The following is a 20,760-nucleotide window of genomic DNA, read 5'->3' on the forward strand; positions in this document are numbered from 1 at the left end:
GGTGAACACGACTGACAATTTCCCATCGGTGACTACTGGGGGAGGGGGGAACCTGATGTTAGGAAGTGAGTCCCATAAATTTCCTCGAACTGGCGGCCTCGTCCCACTTCCTGGATACAACCTGTTGTGGTCGTTCTGGTTATGGGACCTTCACACAAAACCGTCTGACATGAACTGCCGCTCAGCCCCTGGTGTTCTGGTCCCAGGAGCGATGTCAGGACTAAGCCCATCCGTTAAGTTGTACCTGGGGAACTTTACCTCCATCACCCAGCCCGGTAGTGGATCTAGTCTTCACCTGGATCGATGCCTGGGGTCGATAACTGTTTTACATATTTCCAGCACACTGGAAGCGGACGTTCGGTACATTGTGTCCTTGCAGACGGATGGTTAAACAGAGTAATCGCACCCTCGGGACACTGCTCCTCGTGTATGGGTAGTTTCATCTTCCCCGTTCAGACAGGACAGTGAGATCCAGATCTCTCACGTCCTCTGGGGAGAACTGGGAAGTTTACATCATCTTCTTCTATTTCTGCGACTTGACAGCATGCAGCCAATGTTTCCCGATGTGTGGCCCTATTAATGGGAGAATTAAGTTTTTTTCATGTATCTGAGTTTCCCGGAAATCTGTACACTCCTTCCGGAATTTCTAAAGGAGCAACCCAGGCTGTCTAATATTTCCCCACGATTAAAATGGGGAATCTTCTTTTTACATGTTACCAATGTACAGTGAAACATTGTCTTTGGTGTCATCCCCACAGATCAATACATTACAACAACACATTGAGGTGATATAAGGTGAAACAAAAACAGAATGTAACAACTCATTCTGGTTACAGAGAAACTGCACTGCAGGTAGATATGTGATGCAAGGTCACATCTTGTTAGACTGTGAGGCCAGGAGTCCATCTCATCACACTGGGGAACATTCAGTTTGCTTATAACAGCAGAATGGACACCGCCCTTGACACCGTCAGTGGGAAGTATAGGCTGACTCCATGGAGGGGAGGTTGGTTTCTATGTTGTACACAGCTGTGTCCACAGTTCTCCGCTATTTCATTCAGTTAAAGGAAGAGCAGTAGCCATATGAAGATGTGAAGTATCAGGATGGGATACTTTCTGCGGTGCATTGATAAAGTGTGTAGAGTTGAAAAGTATACCAAAATTCTTATTGTTTGTTCTGGCTTTGTTATATTGGAATCTGTTATCTCCTAGCATGTACTATTATCTCAGGATCTGTGTACTGCTGGAGGACCATCAGAGATTGCCCTTGATCCTCTTCTCCCATCAGGCTCAACCTGCTCATCCCCTGCCTATTTTGCTCAACATCTGCCCTGCCTGTATCCCAACACCTCAATGATATATATCAACCATCTTGTTCAACCTCTGTCCAGCCTATATCCCACCTCCTCAGTGAGATATATCAACCAACTTGTTCAACATCGGCCCTGCCTGTATCCCATCACCTCAATGATATATATCAACCATCTTGTTCAACCTCTGTCCAGTCTGTATCCCAATGCCGCAATGATAGATTTCAGCAATCTCTCTTTCAAACTTTGTCTTCATTGTGAAATTTTGTTTTGCATCTTTTCCAGGATATTTTTATATAGACAGGACTACCAGAAGTTTAATTGAACACAGCACGTGGCAGGGTAATTGCAGCCATTTCAATTTTAGTTTCACCGTTACAAAATGGCTGCAGAGTTAATCTTTGTCATAATTGAACTCATAGCATCTGATGTTAAGTTTGTTATTTCCTTTCTCGGTTATTTTCAGGGAGCCACTTCCTCTGTTTCCAGGGTAACGGCCCGTCAGAGCTGAAGCAAGTGTTGCACTTTTTATCGCTCTGTGGTCACCGCCTCTCAGCGTAGAGACAGTGGCCTCGGGAGCAAATGTAACAGAGTGATAGTGGGAGGAAAGGATGCTGTGACTATTGACTGTATAGGATGTGTTACACCAGGGTCAGAATGAACTCAGAACTAACAAATTAGTTGGGGTGGGGTGGTATTTACAGTCTAGGGTGGCAATCAGTTACTATCTGTGCATTAAAATGAAGAGGCAGAAATACTACAGTTGCAGGAAATTTAAGGAGATAATACTGAAAACGCTCAGCAGATCGGCCGCATCTTGGACAGTCTCAGTTCTGGAACTGGGTCTTCCACCATTTTTCCTTTCAGAGATGTATTCTGATGTACTGAGTTCTCAGCATTTTCTACTGTATAATTTTACATTTTGTTCCTGCTGCACTGCAGGAAACATGGCAGCCAGCTGTGCTGGGCAAGATCCCACACAGCAGGAAGATTGTGATCAAATGTGTTCGGATTAGCCTCTGGTGTCAGGCTGAAGTGTACCCGCATTCTCTATACAGACCGGGGAACCAGCCTGACCACCCGCCCCGGCAGAGGGTCATTAGGTTCCAATTCCACCTCAGTTTGTGAATCGGAAATTGCAGAAACACCACGGCAAATTGCCGGCACCAAAGCGTCTTTGCATGGGTGATGATATTGGGCCGGTGACTCTGAGGATATGGAACTGGCAGTATACGGGCTTCAGTCCAGGTTGGTAATTCTGCAGCTGGGATCGGAATTTTCTCAGTCTGCAGTGAAGCTGAAATCCCGGGATGTTGGACATTGGTTATGGGGAAATCACCATCAACACTGCCCAATAGGCCATCACATCTGTGAAGTATTTTGGAGATTATTTAAAAGTTAACTAGGTAGTTGGGTGAAGTTGGGCAGTGATGTTGTTCATCTGAACTTTGGTAAAGTCTGTAACAAGATCCCGCATGGCAGCTGATCGGGAAGGTTCAGTCACGTGGGATTCACGGGGAGCTGGCGAGGTGGATTCACACCGGGCTCCAGAACAAGAAACAGAGGGAGATGATTGAAGATGGTTTTAGCAAATGGAGGCCTGTAGCGAGTCGAATGTGTGTGTCAGTGTCGACACCTCTGTAATTCATTATTCATGCCATTGATTTGTACATGAATGTACAAGGCACGATTAGCAAATTTGAATTGAATTGTACTAAATTGACTTTATTTCTTACATCCTTCACATACATGAGGAGTAAAAATATTTACGTTACGTCTCCCTCTAAATGTGCGATGTGCAAACAAAGTAATTTATAATTTAAAATCATTTGAACATTCCATATAATATAGATTACCACAGATCAACGTGAGTTAATTAGCCTGATGGCCGGGTGGAAGGAGTTGTTCCGGAGCCCGTTGGTCCTGGTTTTTTATTCTGCGGTGCATTTTTTCGGAAGGTAGCAGCTGGAATAGATTGTGGTTGGTGTTTCTCTGGTCCCCAATGATCTCTCGGGCCCTCTTTACACACCTGTCCTTGTAAAGATACTGAATCATGGGAAATTCACAACTACAGATGTGCTGGACTGTCCGTACCACTGTCTACAGAGTCCTGCGATTGAGGGATGTACATTTCCAATACCAAGCAGTGATGCGAGTTAGGATGCTCTCAGTTGTGCCCCCATAAAAAAAAAATCTTCTTCTGATTTAGGGGTGTTGGCATATAGATGAGGGTAGTGCAGTGGACGTGATCTACATGGATTCTAGTAAGGCGTTTGACAAGTTCACACAGTAGGTTTATTCAGATAATCAGAAGGCATGGGATCCAGGGAAATTTGGCCAGGTGGATTCAGAATTGGCTTGCCCGCAGAAGGCAGAGATCGTGGTGGAGCGATTACATTCAGATTGGAGGGTTGTGACTAGTGGTGTCCCACAAGGATCGGTTCTGCGACCTGTACGTTTCTTGATTTTTATTAATGACCTTTATGTCGGGGTAGAAGGGTGGGTTGGCAAGTTTTCAGACAACACAAAGGTCGGTGATATTCTACATAGTGTAGAGGATTGTCGAAGATTGCAGAGAGGTATTGATAGGATGCAGAGGTAGGCTGAGAAGTGACAGATAGAGTTCAACCCGGAAATGTGTGAGATGGTACACTTTGGAAGGAAAAACTCCAAGGCATAGTACAAAGTAAATGGCAGGATACTTGGTAGTGTGGAGGAGCAAAGGGATCTGGGGGTACATGCCAGAGATCCCTGAAAGTTGCCTCACAGGCAGATAGGGTAGTTAAGAAAGCTTATGGGGTGTTAGCTTTCATAAGTCGAGGGATAGAGTTTAAGAGTCGTAATGTAATGATGCAGCTCTATAAAACTCTGGTTAGGCCGCACTTGGAGTACTGTGTCCATTTCTTGTCGCCTCACTATAGGAAGGATGTGGAAGCATTGGAAAGGGTACAGAAGAGATTTACCAGAATGCTGCCTGGTTTAGAGAGTATGGATTATGATCAGAGATTAAGGAAGCTAGGGCTTTACTCTTTGGAGAGTAGGAGGATGAGTGGAGACATGATAGAGGTGTACAAGATATTAAGAGGAATAGACACAGTGGACTGCCGGCGCCTCTTCCCCAGGGCACCAATTGCTCAATACAAGAGGACATGGCTTTAAGGTAAGGGGAGGAAAGTTCAAGGGGGATATTAGAGGAATGTATTTTACCCAGAGAGTGGTTGGTGCGTGGAATGCACTGCCTGAGTCAGTGGTGGAGGCAAATATACTAGTGGAGTTTAAGAGACAACTATGGTAAACGGAGGAATTTAAGCTGGAGGGGGGTATATGTGAGGCAGGGTTTGATGGTCGTCACATTATTGTGGGCCGAAGGGCCTGTAATGTGCTGTATTATTCTATGTTCTATGATACCGAACTTCCTCAACCGTCTGAGGCGCTTTTGTGCCTTTTTCACCACACAGCTGATGTGAACAGACAGTGTGAGATTCTTGGTGATGGGGATGCCGAGGAACTTAAAGCTGTTCACTAACTCAGCCCCAGATCGACTAATGTCAATAGGGGTTTACCCGCCTCCATTCCTTCTGTAATCCACAACCAGCTCCTTTGTTTTTGCGACATTGAGCAGAAGGTTGTTACTTTGCCACCACTGTGTCAGAGAGATGACCTCTTCCCTGTAGGCCACCTCGTTATTGCTTGAGAGGAGGCCAATCTATGCGGTGTCGTCGATAAATTTCATTAGCAGATTAGAGCTGTGGGTGGCGACACAGCCATGGGTATACAGGGAGACTAAATTCGGGAGACTGGTTGTTATGGCAACAGCTGACACTGAATTTCAAAGACATCTTGGTCAGCTTTTGAGATGGGCTGAGGAATGGCAAATGGTTTTTAACTTGGTCAAGTGAGAGATGATGCATCTTGGACAGTCAACTAGGTAGAACTGGTATAGTGAACAGGAGGACTTCGGGTGTTGTGGAACAGAGCGACCGGGGTGGCAAGAGTACAGTTCACTGAAAGTGGACGTGCAAGTATAGAGGGTGAACAAGAGGGTTTTAATAATGCTGGCCATCAGTTAGGGTATTGAGTTCTGGATTATGGGCATTATATTGTGTTTATATAATTTTTTGGTGCGGATACACAAAGTATTACGTACAGTTGTGTTTACCCTACTGTAGTACAGATATTATCAGTCTGGAGAGGGTGCAGACGAGATTGCTGAAGATGCTGCCTGGACTAGAGGGCCGAGTCATAGGAAGTGGCCGAGCTGGATCTTCATTCCAGAGGAGAATGGAGGTGACATTGTAGGAGTTTAGGAAATCAAGAGGGAGTATAGATAATGTGGTTGGTCACATTATTTTTCCAAGGGTTCAGGATTCAAGCTTGCATAATGTCATTCCAGTACAGCAGAACAAAATAATTGTTACTCTGTGTTCGAAGCAGGACACAAGAGAAAAAAAAAAACAACAAAATGACAGAGACCACAATAATACAAATAAAGTATGAATGCTTAAAACATTGATTGTATGTCCCTAAAGTGATGATAGGCACAGGGGAATCTGAAGATATGGAGACTGATATTGATTGTCTGTCCATAAAGTTACTTTAGGCAGAGAAGTGCCTAGAACTGTCAGGAAACTAGTAGTGGGTTAGTGAGTAGAGAGTGGGTTGTGAGTATAGGTGTTGATCAGGCTCACTACTTGGGGGAAATGACTGTTTGGAGCCTAATTGTCCTGGCATGGATGTTACAGATCCACAATTCCTTTAAGGTAGCACCAGAGTCGTAAAGAGAGTTTTGGGCATCTTGACCTTTATAACGCAGGTTATTAAGAAGAGTGGTTGGGATATTAATGCTAAAGTTGTAACAGACACCGTGATTTCCAAATTTGCGGAATTGTGTGCAGTTCCGTTCAGCTGCTGGGAAGAAAGATATCGATAAGCGTGAAAAAGAGCATGGAAAATTACACGGACATTGCTGGTGTTTCAGAAAATAATTATAGTCATAGGTTGAACAGGTTAGAACTTGATTACCTGGAATACAGAGAAATGATGGGGTATATGCAGGGTTCCAACTTTTTTTATGTCATTTGCCCCTACAATTAAAGCAGAGGTCCATGGATCCCAGGTTGGGAACCCCCGCTTGAGATATAGAAATCTATGATGGTATAAATAGGGTGAATAAAGGTAGGACTTTTCCCCTCAGGTTGGGTAAGATCATGGATTTAGGGCAAAAAGTGTCACATTTATGGGGAATCTGAAGGGGAACTACTTCAATCAGAGGGTGGTGCGAATGCGGAACCAACTCCCAGCAGAAGTAAGAGATGGAGGCTCGATGGTAGAATTTGAGAGAATTTTGGGTGGGTATATCAATGAGGGAGGGATAGAGGGCTATGGTCTGGGTGCAGGGAGATGGAACCACACCGAACATGGCACGGACTGGATGGGCTAACAGTCCTGTGTCTGTGCTCCAAGGGCTCTGTGAATCTCAATTGAAACTTCTACACACAATCGACAGGTCGAATCCAACAATGTGATTTTATTTTGGACCAGCATCTGCACTTCTGAGAGCTCTGTAGAGCTGAAACTACCATGAAACTTACTGAATGCACCCAGAAATGGTGAATACAACCACTGGAATTTTAGTATCACCATTACAAAATGGCTGAATGTTCAGTTCACCTTTGTCACAATGAAACCGAGAACGTGTCACACTGAGTTTGTTGTTTCCCCGCTCGGTTATCTTTGCGAGCCACTTCCTCCGTCACCAGGGCAACAGCTCACCAGAGCTGCAGAGAGTGTTGAACGTGTTGATGGCTCTCTGGTTGCTGACTCTCAGTGGAGAGAGAGTGGCCTCAGATACGAGGATGCTTTCAGCATTTACTGTCCGGGAGGGAATGAAGAAGATTGTAGGGATTGTATTTATGCAATTCTGTTCAGTGTGTCAAACATCTTGCAGTCAGTCAATCATTTCTGCATCAAAAGAACAAAATTAAATCTGCTGTACTGAGTTACCAATGCTATATTTTCAATTTTATATTTAAAACATTTTCTTCCTGTTACACGACGGGGAAAGTGGCTGCTAATTGACCTGTGCTACACCACACTCAATAAAATAATGAACAACTGTGTTCAATGTAACTGTGGGAACAAGCTAAAATGTATCAGCACCCTTTGTGGTCCAAGGCCCAAGTTTTAGAGCTAATCCCCGTCTAGAAAGAGGATCATCAGGCTCCAGTTCTGTCACGGGTTGGTGTGGGAGTGTAAGTTTTTGAATTCGGATTAGCTGAGACACTGCCGCATGTTACCGGCAGCAAAGAGCCCTGAGAGAGTTGGTGCTTGCGATGCAATCTTGGGATGTGGTTTCCAGGAAAATGGGACTGGCAGTGTTTGGGCTTCGGTCCACGTTGGTGCTTTTACAGATGCGGCTGGATGTTACTCCTTCCGTAATTAAGCAGACGTCTCAGGTGGCTGGATATTAGTAGCGTGAATCTCTCAGAGTGAGATGCGGGAACACCCAGTGTGAGATGTGGAAAAGATGTGCGGGCTGTGACCTTCTGAGGTTGGATCCTGGAATACCACACATGTCTTGAACCAGATAAAATGAATCAGGGAATCAAGTTGTCAGGGTTTATGAGATGTTGAGTGAGTATTTCTGTTCTGTGCCCAGATGTTTAGTTCTGAAGTCTCTTTGGAAGCAAAGCAGAGAATGAGTTCCCATTCCATCCCTCACAGGAAGAGGCTGTGATTAAATAGGCTGTTTTGTGTTTGCACCAGTAGAAATAGACCGGGGTTTTGGAAATCAATTCACAATTGGAAATTTCCCCTCACTCTCACCTGTCTATCGGCCAGTGGGAGTCAAACAGAAACTCAGGATGCTGAAGATAGAACAGAACATGACAGGAACAGGCCCTTCGGCCACAATGGTGTGCCAAACCAGCTGAAAAGTAAATCACCCCCCCCCCCATATCTAGGGTTGGTTGGGGGGTGGGGGTTGAAGTTACGGTGCGGATGAATATTTTCCAACTGAATAACAACAAGCCTGCATGAAGTGGGAATGGAGAGGGTGTCTAGATTAGACGGAGAGTCTGGGATCTGAGAGTGCAGCCTCAGAATAAAGAAGCGTCACTTTAAAACTGAGATGAGAGACATTACTTCAGTCAAAGGTTGTTTGATCTGTGGAATTTGTCACCACGAACAGTGGTGGAGGCTATCGTTGGGTATATTCATGTTCTGGATTTCTAAATTGGTTGAGAATTATAGCAGGAAGCAGGAATACGGTGTTGGAAAATAATCCTTCATGATTGATTATGGAGAAGACTAGAATGACTTTATCACATAATTCTCCTGTTATATATTATGACTTGTATCTTATACTATGACTGAATGATGACTTCCTTGTATTCCATCACAAGCAAGAGAAAATCTTCAGCTGCTGGAAATCCAAGCAACACCCACAAAATACTGGAGGAACTAAGCAGCTGGAAGAGAGGAGCATTGACATCCAGATGTTGCCTGGCCTGATGAGTTCCTCCAGCATTTTGTCTGTGTTTCTTTGTATCCCATATCAGGCTTTGTAAAGTTTGAGGAACAGTTACAGATTTCTTCACTCGGATCATGACATATGCGCTCAAAATTTAAATGTCAGGTTAACGCTTTGTTCTCGTTTGTTTTAGTAACATACTTCATTACTTCTTTTATTGAAGTTAGATCTCCGGTGAGAGGGTTATTGGAAGAAATGCCCACAACTGGAAGTGAACCAGAACTGAAAACGAGGCAACAGCAACAAGTGAACCAGCCCGAGGACGGAGATCATCAATTCGACAGAACCCTTCTGACTCAGAGTTTCCATTGAAAGTCAGGAGAAAGTTTGGTGTGTCTCATTTACTCAAACACTACTCCTTTAGAAATTACATTTCTGTACCAAGGAAAAGAGGAAATAGCTGGAGTGATGCGGAATAAATGTAGCAGTGCCAGTTGCAATCATTCCAGATCTACTGATGCGCTGTCAGCATCAGCTCTGTGAAGCCATGCATATTCCTCACATTATTTGCTCATTTCAAACTCTTTATCTGGTCTGATGTTTCCTTGCTTGTCTGTGTTAGGTCCCAATCATCTCAAAATGCGTTGAAAATTTTCTCCCTTTAGAAGACACCGCAGCGCTTCCGGCTCTAGTGAATGCAGAAATGTGGAGTTACCATGAACTACAGGAACATGTCATTGACTCCTCTGTCTATTGCAAGCTGCAATGATATACTTGCCCTCGAGTATATCGTCGTGCAAGCCTCTGCTAGGAGCAAACCATCTTGAAGCCAAATGTCCCAGCACCACATTTCATTCAGTCTGAACTAGCAAATGCCAACGAATAATTTAAATTTACATACCCTGTCGTCATCGTGTTTTTCTACCAATAAATTGTCAGAACCTATGAATCTGTGATTAAGCAGAAATAGGTTTTGCAATGTTCCCATTTGATCCTGTACCAAAGCCATGGGTTATACCTGTACTTGAGATGAACGAATGTCCTTGCAGCCAAGACTACTGGAGCTGCCGGAGTCGGTTTAAACTCAGTAAGGGAAGCAGCGTGTTGGATCAGATGATGGAGGAGTTGATATAAAGGTAGATGCAATGTTCAGAGAAACTGTGGAAAGATTGGCTATGGAGAGGGCATCGTGTAGTGAAAAGCAGCAACAGTTTCCCCTCCCCCTCCCCACTCACCCTCTTACCCTCCTATTCTTTTGCCAATATTGATCGCGGGAGTTAGGAACTCTTTCTGCTCACTGCCCAGAGAAATTAAAGCCTTTTATTCCATTCAAAGCTCTGTTTGTTTATGAAGAGTGGGTTTGAAGTGTTAACGAAATGAACATGGGAGAATGCGTAACGAAAGTTTAAATCAGATCAGCAGCAGGTTCGGTAGGCCGAGTGGTCCACTTATGTACTTGGTGTGTTGATTAGAAAAGTTCTGACAGTTTAATTAGTGTAAGCCAATATAAGTTCAAGTGAAAAGAAACCATACATTGATTAAGTATATACATCGAGATTTGTGTGTTAATGTTGTATCCCAGCAGGTTGCAGATCGACCATGACACAATCGGTCCCCGTTCCCTGTTACTGACTCTACAGTCTCCCCATCTACCGCGCGCCCTCTCGCGGAAATTCGTCACCCTCGGGCTGACGATGAGAAGATTTAAGCATGCTGCGCGTGACCGGTATCTCTCGTGAAGTGACGTGACATTTACTTGTCTCTCATTGGTGAAACCAAATACCAATTTAGCATACCAACCAGTAGGGATATGGGCTTCGTCATTTAGGAATTTCCTTCGCAAGGAGTTGGCGGAGCTGTCAGGGCGATGGACTGAAGTGGGAGTTCAGGGGATTTATCTCCTCAGAATGAGCTCGGATGGAGAAGGCTTCAGCATATTTTTAGTGGACACCGATAAAGTGTTGCCTGCAAGTGCGGAGTCGGGTGATTTTAACAGCAAGTCACGATCTTACTATCTGACACGTTGGGCTGGAGGGACCCGGTGGCTGCTTTTTGTTTGAGGTGTCTGGGTTTAAACGGCGGAGTAAACAGACACACCTCGGGCCAGCAGGCTGCCCCAGTGGGTGTTGTGTGGTCAGATGCTTGGAGTATGGCTGCTCCCTGTCTGCATTAGGGACAAAATGCAACACTTACAAGTCTGTTATTGACTGAAAACATCTATATTCATTCTTTTTTTTTGTTTATGATACAATCATTGTCCAATTTATGTTCAAGTTTAGTAGACATTCAAAACATACATGAAAACACATGAACACAGCCAAATACAACAGCATTACTGCACACAAAGCCTCTTTACTGGAGACTGCCTCTCTAAGATACCCCAAGGGTATAGGCATTTCCTGAATATTATTATCTATCCATCGTAGCCTCTGCCATCCTCTCCTTTTGCCTTCTGTTTTACCGAACATGAGAGTCTTCTCCAAGGAATCCTGTCCCCTCATGATGTGGTCAAAATAATTGAGCTTTTCAAGCTTCCCAGTGAGCAGTCTGGCGTATTTCTCCAAGTATTGACTTGTTGGATCTTCTTGCTGTCCAACGAACTCTTTCCCCCAACATCCAAGTTCAGAGGCGTTGATTATTTTGTATTCAGCCTTATTAATACTCCAGCTGTTACAGCCTTACATCACAACTGGAAATACTATATACTTGACTCTGCGGTCCTTCGCAGACAATGTTATGTCTCTGCACTTCAGTATTTTATCTAAATTTGCCATTGCTACCCTCCCCAGAAGTAAGCTCCGTTTAATACGCTGCATTTACCATCATTTTCAATCTTTCTTTATTGATTAAATAATTTATATGAATAGATACGAATCAGAGGTGAAGTTATATCAAATACATAATAGAATAAACGTACAAACAAAGAAAATTATATACACTGTCAAAATCATGTGTAATATAATATTAGGCTATTATATATAAACAGAGAACCACAACTCCTCTTGACAATTCATACAAAAAAAGACTGGATATGTTCTATTTATAGGAGAGAAATAAAACACTAAACAAACTAAAAACTAAAACAAAAAAAAGGGGGGAACTGGGCAGTCCACTTGAGGACAAGATTACAAAAAAAAGAAGAAAGCGTCCTTCTAGTCAAATCTGAAACTTCACGGAGGGAGAAAGAAAGAAAAAAAACTAAAAAAAAAAATAAAAAAAGATAAGAAATTAGATCTTCTGAAAATATTGAATGAAAGGTGGCCAGGTTTGTTCAAATTTGAAAGATGTATCGAACGTCCGACTTCTAATTTTCTCCAGGTTTAAACAAAACATAATGGAGGAGAGCCAGAAAAAAGCAGTAGGTGGATTAGGATCCTTCCAATGCAACAAAATAGCTCTCCTACCCAATAAATTTGAAAAGGCTATCACCGTTACCATCTATAGAAATCTTTGAACCAGGGACGAAAAAATCCGTCTCTGCTTCCACTTCCTTTCCATTTATTACCACAGAGTTAATAGGACTGGCTGGTCTTCTTAATATTGAGCAAGAAGCCAGCTTTCAACTTTCTTCTTTCACTTTCATTAGAAGCTTCTTCAGATCCTCCTCACTTTCAGCCATTAGAATCGTATCACCTGCATATCTGAGGTTGTTAATATTCTGTCTGGAAATTTTCACTGCAACATTTTGAGTCGCCTGGACCAGCATTCCTCATATGTTCAACATATAGATTAAATAAGCTGGGTGGCAGTATGCAGACTGGTCATACTCCTTTCCAAATCTTGAACCAGTTTGTTGTTCTGTGTCTGGCAACTGTTGCTTCTTGATCTTTGTACAAATTTCTCATAAGGCAGAACAGATGTCCAGGTATTCCCATTTCTTTAAGTATTTGCCATAGTATATTATGGACCGCACTGCTGAAGGATTTAGAGTAGTCAATAAAACATAGATAAATACTTTTCTGAAATTCTCGCGATTTCTCCATTATCCAGCATAGGTTAGCAATTTGGTCTCTGGTACCTCTGCCTCTTCTAAAGGCAGCTTCTATCTGGCAGTTCGTGTTCCATATATTGCTAGGGTCTTGCTTGCATAATCTTTAGCATTACTTTTCTAGCACGTGAATACTTGACATTTCCATTCTTGGGTTTTGGGATAAAAACGGATCTTAATCCAGCCTAAAAGTCATTGTTGTTTATATTTTCCCAGATCTGCTGGAAAATTGGATGCAACACTTTTACAGCATCACCTTTTAGAAATTTCAACAATTTTACTGAAATCCTGTCACATCCTGCAGCCTTATTATTGGCAATGTTTTCTATCACCCATTCGACTTCGCTTTCCAGAATGTCTGGCTCTAGATCGATGAGGGAGTCATTGCTAATGTCTTCACTGTTGGATCTTTTTGCAATTCTTCTGTGTGTTCCTGCCAACTCCCTTTGATGCCCTTTGCTTCTGTAAGGTCCTTCCCTTCTTTGTCTTTTCCTATGCTCATTTTACATGAAATGTTCCTATGATATCTCAATTCTTCTGCAACAGATCTCTTCTTTTTTCCAATTCTTTTGGCTTCTTCAGCTTCATTGCATCGCTCCTTTAAGTAAGTTTCCTTATATTTCCTTGCTATCTTCTTGAAATTTGTGTTCAGTTGAAGGTCTTTGTACCAATCTCCATTTACTGTCTGGAATGTTGGAGAGTGAGCAGTGACCTTACAAAAATGTTTTAAATTTGAAGGACAGAGGAACTGAATCATACGTTTTTATTTGTGTAATTCAGGTCATTGCCAGCAGGTGAGGCTTTCTTCCACCCGGACGTCAGACAAGCAAACGACAATCAACCAAAGTCAGTCAGAGTTAGAATGGACACAGGTATGTTCACTGGGCTCTTTCTCATTAAATCTGTCATCATGGTACACGTGTAGTCAAATCATCAATAATTCAGAGGGATAAACTTGGCCGACAAAGGGGCAGAGAGAAAGTACCATCAAACGGAGTCATTGTTCCAACTGGTAAGGAGTCCATGAGCATTGGAACAATTCACCAGGTCCAGCGCAGGGACCTAACGAGGGGAATGATCGAATCGCTCCGCTCACCACACAGATCTTCACCTGAGTGAAAGGAGAAGGAGCCCCTAAATAAGGTGGCTGTGGGTAAAACTCAGACAGGAATACAACAGCGGGCAATGTAACAGTCGAGAGAACAGATAGAATTTCCGTCAGCATTTGGTAAGGCCTGATGTGGGAAATGCCTCCGACAGCCAGTGAGAGAAACAGAAGTTGTTTTCTGTTTGGAAGGGCAATGTAGAATTCTCCCCAGATTAACGGGTTGTTGCACAATGGAGGTGAGGGGAGTCCCCGGTGTTTGTTTTCTGTGGCCGAGTTAAAGGACGTTATATTGAGGGAGGACGGGCTGGGTGCAGAAGACAGTGAACAAGAGAAATTGTACACAGGGAATCTGGGGGGGGGGGCTACTGAAGCAATGAAATGTCTTTGGCGAATAGGATTAAAGTAAAACAAAATAGTAAGTGGAGAGGGCACCGTACAAAATGCTGGAGGAACTCAGCAGGTCAGGAAGCACCTATAGTGAAAAAAATAACCTTCAACGTTTCGTGCTGAGGATCTGTAAATTGATTTTAAAGTCGCCTTGGGTACATAAAATGGAGTCAGCACCAGAGGAGCGTTGTTCTGGCTGAAGGTCTGTGACCAGTAGTGTTCGCAAGGATCACTGTTTCGCCATGTGTCGTGTGTGTGAATCAAATAGGTTAATCGTATGATATACTGGGTGGACTTATTCGTTGATTTACAGAGTTGGAGGAGATGAATAAATTTGGGGCTGTTGTCAAAGTGTTCAGCATCCAGTTAGAAATAGGAACAGAGAGTCACCAAGTACAGATAATTCAGGCAAATGTGAGAAGTTGCATTTTGAGAGGTCAAATTCGTGAGCAATGTGCACGGTGAATGTTGGGACTGATAATAAGATTGATGTACTGTCGGGTCCTGTGATGGGTGTGCACAGCTCCCTTAAGGTGGCAACACAATTGGTAGTGTGCTAACGATGAGTTGAGGTATTTGTTAAAGTTAGACTGTAACTGGATACGCGTTGGTTAAGAGACAATTTCAGTATTGTGCGCAAATCGAGAATGATGTGGAGGGTCTGTAGAGGGTGTAGACGAGTTTCACCACAAAAACCTGAGGTAACAGGTCTGTTTAGATGGTAAAGTTTAAAGGGGATTTACGATGCAGGTTTTCCACAGAGAGTGATCGGTGTCTGGAATGAGCTGCCGAGGGAGGGACTGGAAACAGATACTCAGCAGCTTCTGAGAGGCGTTTGAACTCATGAGTTCATGGTAGAGAGGTTTGGAGATTGAAATAAATGAAAGGTATCGAAGAGAGGTATTAAGGGGATGTGAGAATAAGTAAGAGTGTGAGGATAGTAGAGTTGGGGTGACTGCAGGTGAGTTAAGGAGAATGACAGGGAGACGGGATGAGGATTCAGGTAGTTGAGGGAGGAGTGCTGAGCCCGTCTGGGCATGACCGGGGGCAGCAGCAAGTAAGAAAGGCTGAGTGATAGGGGAGGCAAGGAGAGTGGAATAAGAGAGATCGGTGGCAAGGGGGAGGGGTGGGCTATACATTGAGGTGACTGAGTTGGGTGCCGAGGAAAGATGGGTGAGTGAGAATGGCGTCAATGAGAGAGAGAGTTGATGGAGAAGGGTTTGATTACGGAGTGAAGGTGTGTGGTGCAGAGAGTGGTGTGACTCCGAGGGGGTGGTGAGGAAGGAGGGATGAGGCTGATGGGTGGCGAGGAGAGTGAGGCGATCTGGGAGGGGAGAGTGAGTGCAATAGAGAAGAGAGTGAAGGAGCCATAGAAGAGTGAGAGAGGCGCTGAGTCTGGCCAGAATTATGAAACTAACTATTTATTCAACCACAGTGGCAAGGATGGTGGTTATGTCTGTTCAAAACTCACTGAACAAATCCACGGCGAGATTGCAGTTCGCCCTCCCACCATCGCACAGGGGGAGTTTAGCCACATACTTTTCCAGGTCTGCAACCTCCGTAACACACATGGGGAGTATTTTCAGATACAATTCCCAGTCTCCATATCTCATCGCGCACCATTACTAATTACCCTAACCTACACCGGGTGTTGTACCTTGCATAATTCCCAATCACCATACCTCACACCATGTGTTTTACTGCGCACGGCTCCCGGTCTCTGTATAGAAGTGTTGATCTGCCAAGTCCCTCCAGACACTCCCATCCATCTAGTTTCCCATCTGGTGTTGCTAAGACCCCAGACAATGTCAGGAATCGCAGGTTAATCATGCTGTGACTAATGTACTGAGCTGCGTATATTTCAAAGCAGGAAGTATTGGGGGAAAAGCATATGTGCTCACATGGAAGCATGGTATTGTGCGTGGTAGGTTGTGTATCAGTCATTTTATAGAAGACATGACAGTGGATGTTGCCTACATGGACTTTAGCAAGTCACTCGCCAAGGTTCCACATGGGAACTTAGTCAAGACGTTTCAGTTTTCGGCATTGGAAATAACACACATTGGTTTGGTGGGAGAAGCTAGAACGTGGTAGCCGATGGTCACCACTCTGACTGGAGACCTGTGAACAGTGGAGTGCTGCAGGGATCAGTGATGGATCGGTTGTTCTTTGTCATCGAAAACAACAATCTGGATGATAATGTGTTTAATTGGAACAGCAAAGCTGCAGATAACGGCAAGATTGAGGGTGCAGGGATCAGCATCTATGGAACGAAATAATGTCGATGCCTCAAGCAGACACCCAATAGTTCAATTGGAAATGAAACGGGAGGGGGACAGATTATGTATTGATTTGAAAGGCATCAGACTCCTCAATACCCAGAGCATGGACTGACGCCTTACTACCCCATTGTCCTGTTTGTTATTTATTGTAATGCCTGCACTGTTTTGTGCACTTTATGCAGTCCTGGGTAGGTCTGTAGTCTAGTGTAGCTTTCTCTGTGTTGTTTTTCTTTTTTTTTTTACTTAGTTCAGTCTAGTTTTTGTACTGTGTTATGTAACACCATGGTCCTGAAAAATGTTGTCTCACTTTTACTATGGACTGTACCAGCAGTTATGTACGAAATTGCAATGAAAGTGACTTGAATTGACTTGAGGAGCGGGTTATTGTTCAGTGAGATTCGGAGCTCAGGTTCTGCGCGTATTTAGTTATTCTGATGCAGGGAAGAGTGAGAGAATCTCTAACATGATTTAAAGAAAATTACCTAGGATCTCGAACCCGTAACGTTACCAGTTAGTTACTGCCCTGTTTGCTGCGCGTTTCCAGCATCTTGTGTTTATCTCAGACTCGTATCATTTGCAGTTGGGTTAAAATAATTTTCATGGATTTTTAAATAAATTGTTCAATGACATTGTCAACTGTGAAATTCCTTAACATAAAGAACGTCAATTCTAGGTTCTGGAACCTGCAACATTCACACTTCCAGTTTCCACAAACCTCTTAAATGTTGTTGATGTGACGGTGAGGGTGGGGGCAGGAGGAGAGTGAGGGATGAACAGGGTAAGGGTCAAACTGAAGTTGAAAGTGAGTAAGAGTAGAGGTAGAGGGGGAGAGGGAGAAGAGGGGAGAGAGGAGGATAGAAAGATTGTGGCAGAGAAAATCTGAAAACGGGGGAACGACTGAGAGAATAGGTGTGGAAGAGATGGTTATTAGGTAAGTGAGCGGGAAGAGAGTGGGGAGAGAAAGGAGAGCGGCGGGGTAGAGTGGAGAGTATATAAGGGGATGTGAAGAGGTGAAGGAGAGTGTGGGATAACAGTAGAGTTGGAGTGAGAGGATTTGTGTGACAGGGAGAGTGGTACAGAGATATGGCGAGGATGTTCGGGTGAGAGATGAGTATGAAGAAGGAAGTGCGTGCAAGAGGTGGCGAGATAGGATGAGTGAGCGAAAGGTCGGCGAGCAAGAAGGTCTGAGTGACTGGATATGCGATGAGAGAGTGACGAGTGAGATGGGCGCTAGTGAGGGGTGAGGGAGACGGATTTAAGGCAGAAGTATTGAAGTTTTGGGGAGCAGAGTGTGGGGTAAGCACAAATGGGTGGTGAGAAAGGAGGGGTGAGGGTAATGGTTGGTGAGGAGAGAGAGGCCATTTGTGAGTGTGAGGGACAGGGATGAAGAAAAAAGCAGGTTGAAGGAGAACGGTGGTGAGGTGAGGTGGATGAGTGAGAGAGTCTGTGTCTGCACAGAATTATGAGACTAACTATTTATTTATCCAAGGCTACTCACATTACTGAAAAAAAAACAAAACAGGGTGAGAATAATGTTCCCAGTCTCCAATCCCACAATGCATGTTTCCCCGTCCATGTATCCTACACGAGAACCTTTACCGCGCCCAATTCACAGTCTCCTTATCCCGCAGTGCACGATTCCCAGTCTCCAAATGCCACATCGGGATATGATTCCCAATCACCATATCCTTCACCAGGAATTTTACTATGCATGATTCCCTGTCTCCGTGTCGAATTGTTAATCTGCCGAGTCCCATTGACCTGCCCTACATCCCCTCCCATCCATGTTCTTTTCCAAGTTTCTCAAACAGATATGATTAACACCGCAGACAAAGTCAGGAATCAAAAAGGTTAACCTTGCTGTGACTGATGTTCTAGGTTGCAGACATCTTAATGCAGGAAACACTGAAGGAAAGGCAGATGAGCTCAGGGCATTGATCATCACATGGAGTTATGATATTGTACTATTAGTGATACCAGGACTAGCTGCCCAATATTCCATAGTTTTAGATGTGACAGAATGGGAGGGGGTTAAAGGTGCAGGGGTGACGTTACTAGTCAGGGAATATTTCACGGCGGTGCTCAGTAAGGACAGACTGAAGAATTTATCTGGTGAATTTTTATTGTTGGAACTGAGGAATAAAGAACACATACTCTTACAGACCACCAAACAGTCCGCGGGATCTAGAGGAAGAAATCTGCAGGAAAATCGCAGACTGTTGCAAGAAACGTAGTTTGCCATAGGATGTGATTTTAACACTCCGCATATGGACTTGGACTTCCAGACAGTCAAGTGTACTCAGAAAAGTTTCTGTAATATGTTAATCCGTCGAGTCCCATTCACCTTCATCTCCGTCCCATCCACTGACGTCCCAACAAGAGATACTTGATACTTGATCTCCTATTGGGGAATAGGACAGGACACTCCATTGTGCCAGCGTTAGGGATACCTCGGATCAGGTCCATGGAATTCGCAAGAGCGCGAATTAGCAGCCAGAAGGCTTGGTGCATAGTAGCACCAATGACATGGGTAGACAAGGTGAGGAGGTCCTGAAGAGAGAGATTTGGCAGTTCGATAGGAAGCTGGAAAACAAGACCTCAATGTTAGTAACCTTTGGACTACTATCTGCCAGGTGCCAGTGAGGGTAGGAATAGGGTGATTTGGCAGGTGAATATCTGACTGGTGCAGGGAACAGGTGTTCAGATGTATGGATCATCGGGATCTCTTCTGGGGAAGGGGCGGACTGTGCAAAAGTGATATGTTACACCTGAACTAAAGGGGGGAGTTTCCAATACCCACGAAGGCAGGTTTACTGGAGTTGTTCGAGAAGGTTTAAAATAATTTGGTAGAGCGATGGGAACTGGAGTGAAAGTGCTGTGGATGAGGTAGTGGGTTTATAAACAAATACAACGTTTAGTGACATTACTAGCAAAGAGAGACTGATTATCAGGAAAAAAAATTCAGTCAGCAGGATGTTGCAAAATAGAAGGTTGACAAGATCGAAAAGGATTGAAGGTGTTAAATATGAATACATGTACTATACAGAATAAGGTAGCTGAATTTGTAGCACAGTTAGAAATTGGCTAGTATGATGTTGTAGAAATCACTGATTCATGGCCGAAAGAAGATTGCAGCTGGAGGCTTAACGTCAAAGGATACACATAGTATCAAAAGGACAGAAAGGTAGGCAGAGGTGCTGGTGTGGTTCTGTTGGCAATAAAATATAATCAAATCATTAGAAAGAAGGGCTTAGGATCCGAAGTTGTTGTATCGTCGTAGGTAGAACAAAGGAACCGCAAGGGTAAAATGCGTCTGATGGGAGTTGTATACAGACCCCTGAAATGGTAGCAAGAATATGGTCTACAAGTTATAATGGGAGATAGAAAATGCATGCCAAAAGGGAAATGTTACAATAGTCATGCGGTGTTTCAATATTCAGGTAGATTTGGAAAATTAGGTTGGTGCTGGATCCCAAGAGAGGGGATTTCAAGAAAGTTTACGAGATGGGTTTATAAAAAAGCTTGAGATTGAGCCCACTACGGGACCAGATATTCTGGGATGGGTGTTGAGCAAACAATCGTAATTGATTCGAGTGCTTAAGATAAAATAACCCTCAGGGGCAAATAATCATAATATAATCAAATTCACCCAAACATTCGAAAGGAGAAGCTAAAATCCGATGTATCAATGTAGTGGTGGAGTACACGGAATTGCAGAGGCATGAGGGAGGAAACTGAAAGGACGGAAGGTAGATAAATCACATGGACCAGATGGTGTACGCACGAGGGGTCTGAAAGTGTTCCCTGAAGCGATTGTGGAAGCACTAGTAATGAGCTTTCAGGAATCAGTACGTTTTGGAATGATTCCGGAAGACTGGAAAATTGCAAATGTCACTCCACTCTTCAAGGAGGTAGAGAGGCTGAATAATGGGAATTTCAGGCCATTTAGTCTGACTTCAGTGACTGTGAAGATGTTGGAATCGATTATTAAAAAAGTGGATTTGTGGTACCTGAAGGCACATCGTCAGTCTAGTTTCCTCAAAAAAAAAAAAATGCCTAAAAGGTCTGTTGGATTTTTTTTGGAGAGATAACACGCAGGACAGATAAAGGAGAAACAGTTGATGTTGTGTAATTGGATTTTCAAGAGGCCTTTGACAAGGTGCCGCACATGAAGCTGCTTAACATGTTAAGCACTTAGGACCATAAGACCTGTG

At 43.7% G+C, this 20,760-nt stretch overlaps 1 protein-coding gene across 8 annotated transcripts in view; it reads left to right on the forward strand.

Moving 5' to 3' along the window:
* The window catches only part of LOC132388098 (NACHT, LRR and PYD domains-containing protein 3-like), a 218,859-nt gene that overhangs the window by 124,846 nt on the left and 73,253 nt on the right, over positions 1 to 20,760 (forward strand). For 6 of the 8 annotated variants that reach the window (XM_059960456.1, XM_059960458.1, XM_059960454.1 and 3 more), the window contains 2 exons: positions 9,005 to 9,171; positions 13,550 to 13,641. The gene's annotated coding sequence lies outside the window, so the exon portion shown is untranslated. The remainder of the gene's footprint in view (positions 1 to 9,004; positions 9,172 to 13,549; positions 13,642 to 20,760) is intronic. The other 2 variants (XM_059960460.1, XM_059960459.1) reach the window with 2 other exon arrangements.

This window comes from Hypanus sabinus, unplaced genomic scaffold, assembly GCF_030144855.1.
Source record: "Hypanus sabinus isolate sHypSab1 unplaced genomic scaffold, sHypSab1.hap1 scaffold_264, whole genome shotgun sequence".
Taxonomy (NCBI): domain Eukaryota; kingdom Metazoa; phylum Chordata; class Chondrichthyes; order Myliobatiformes; family Dasyatidae; genus Hypanus; species Hypanus sabinus.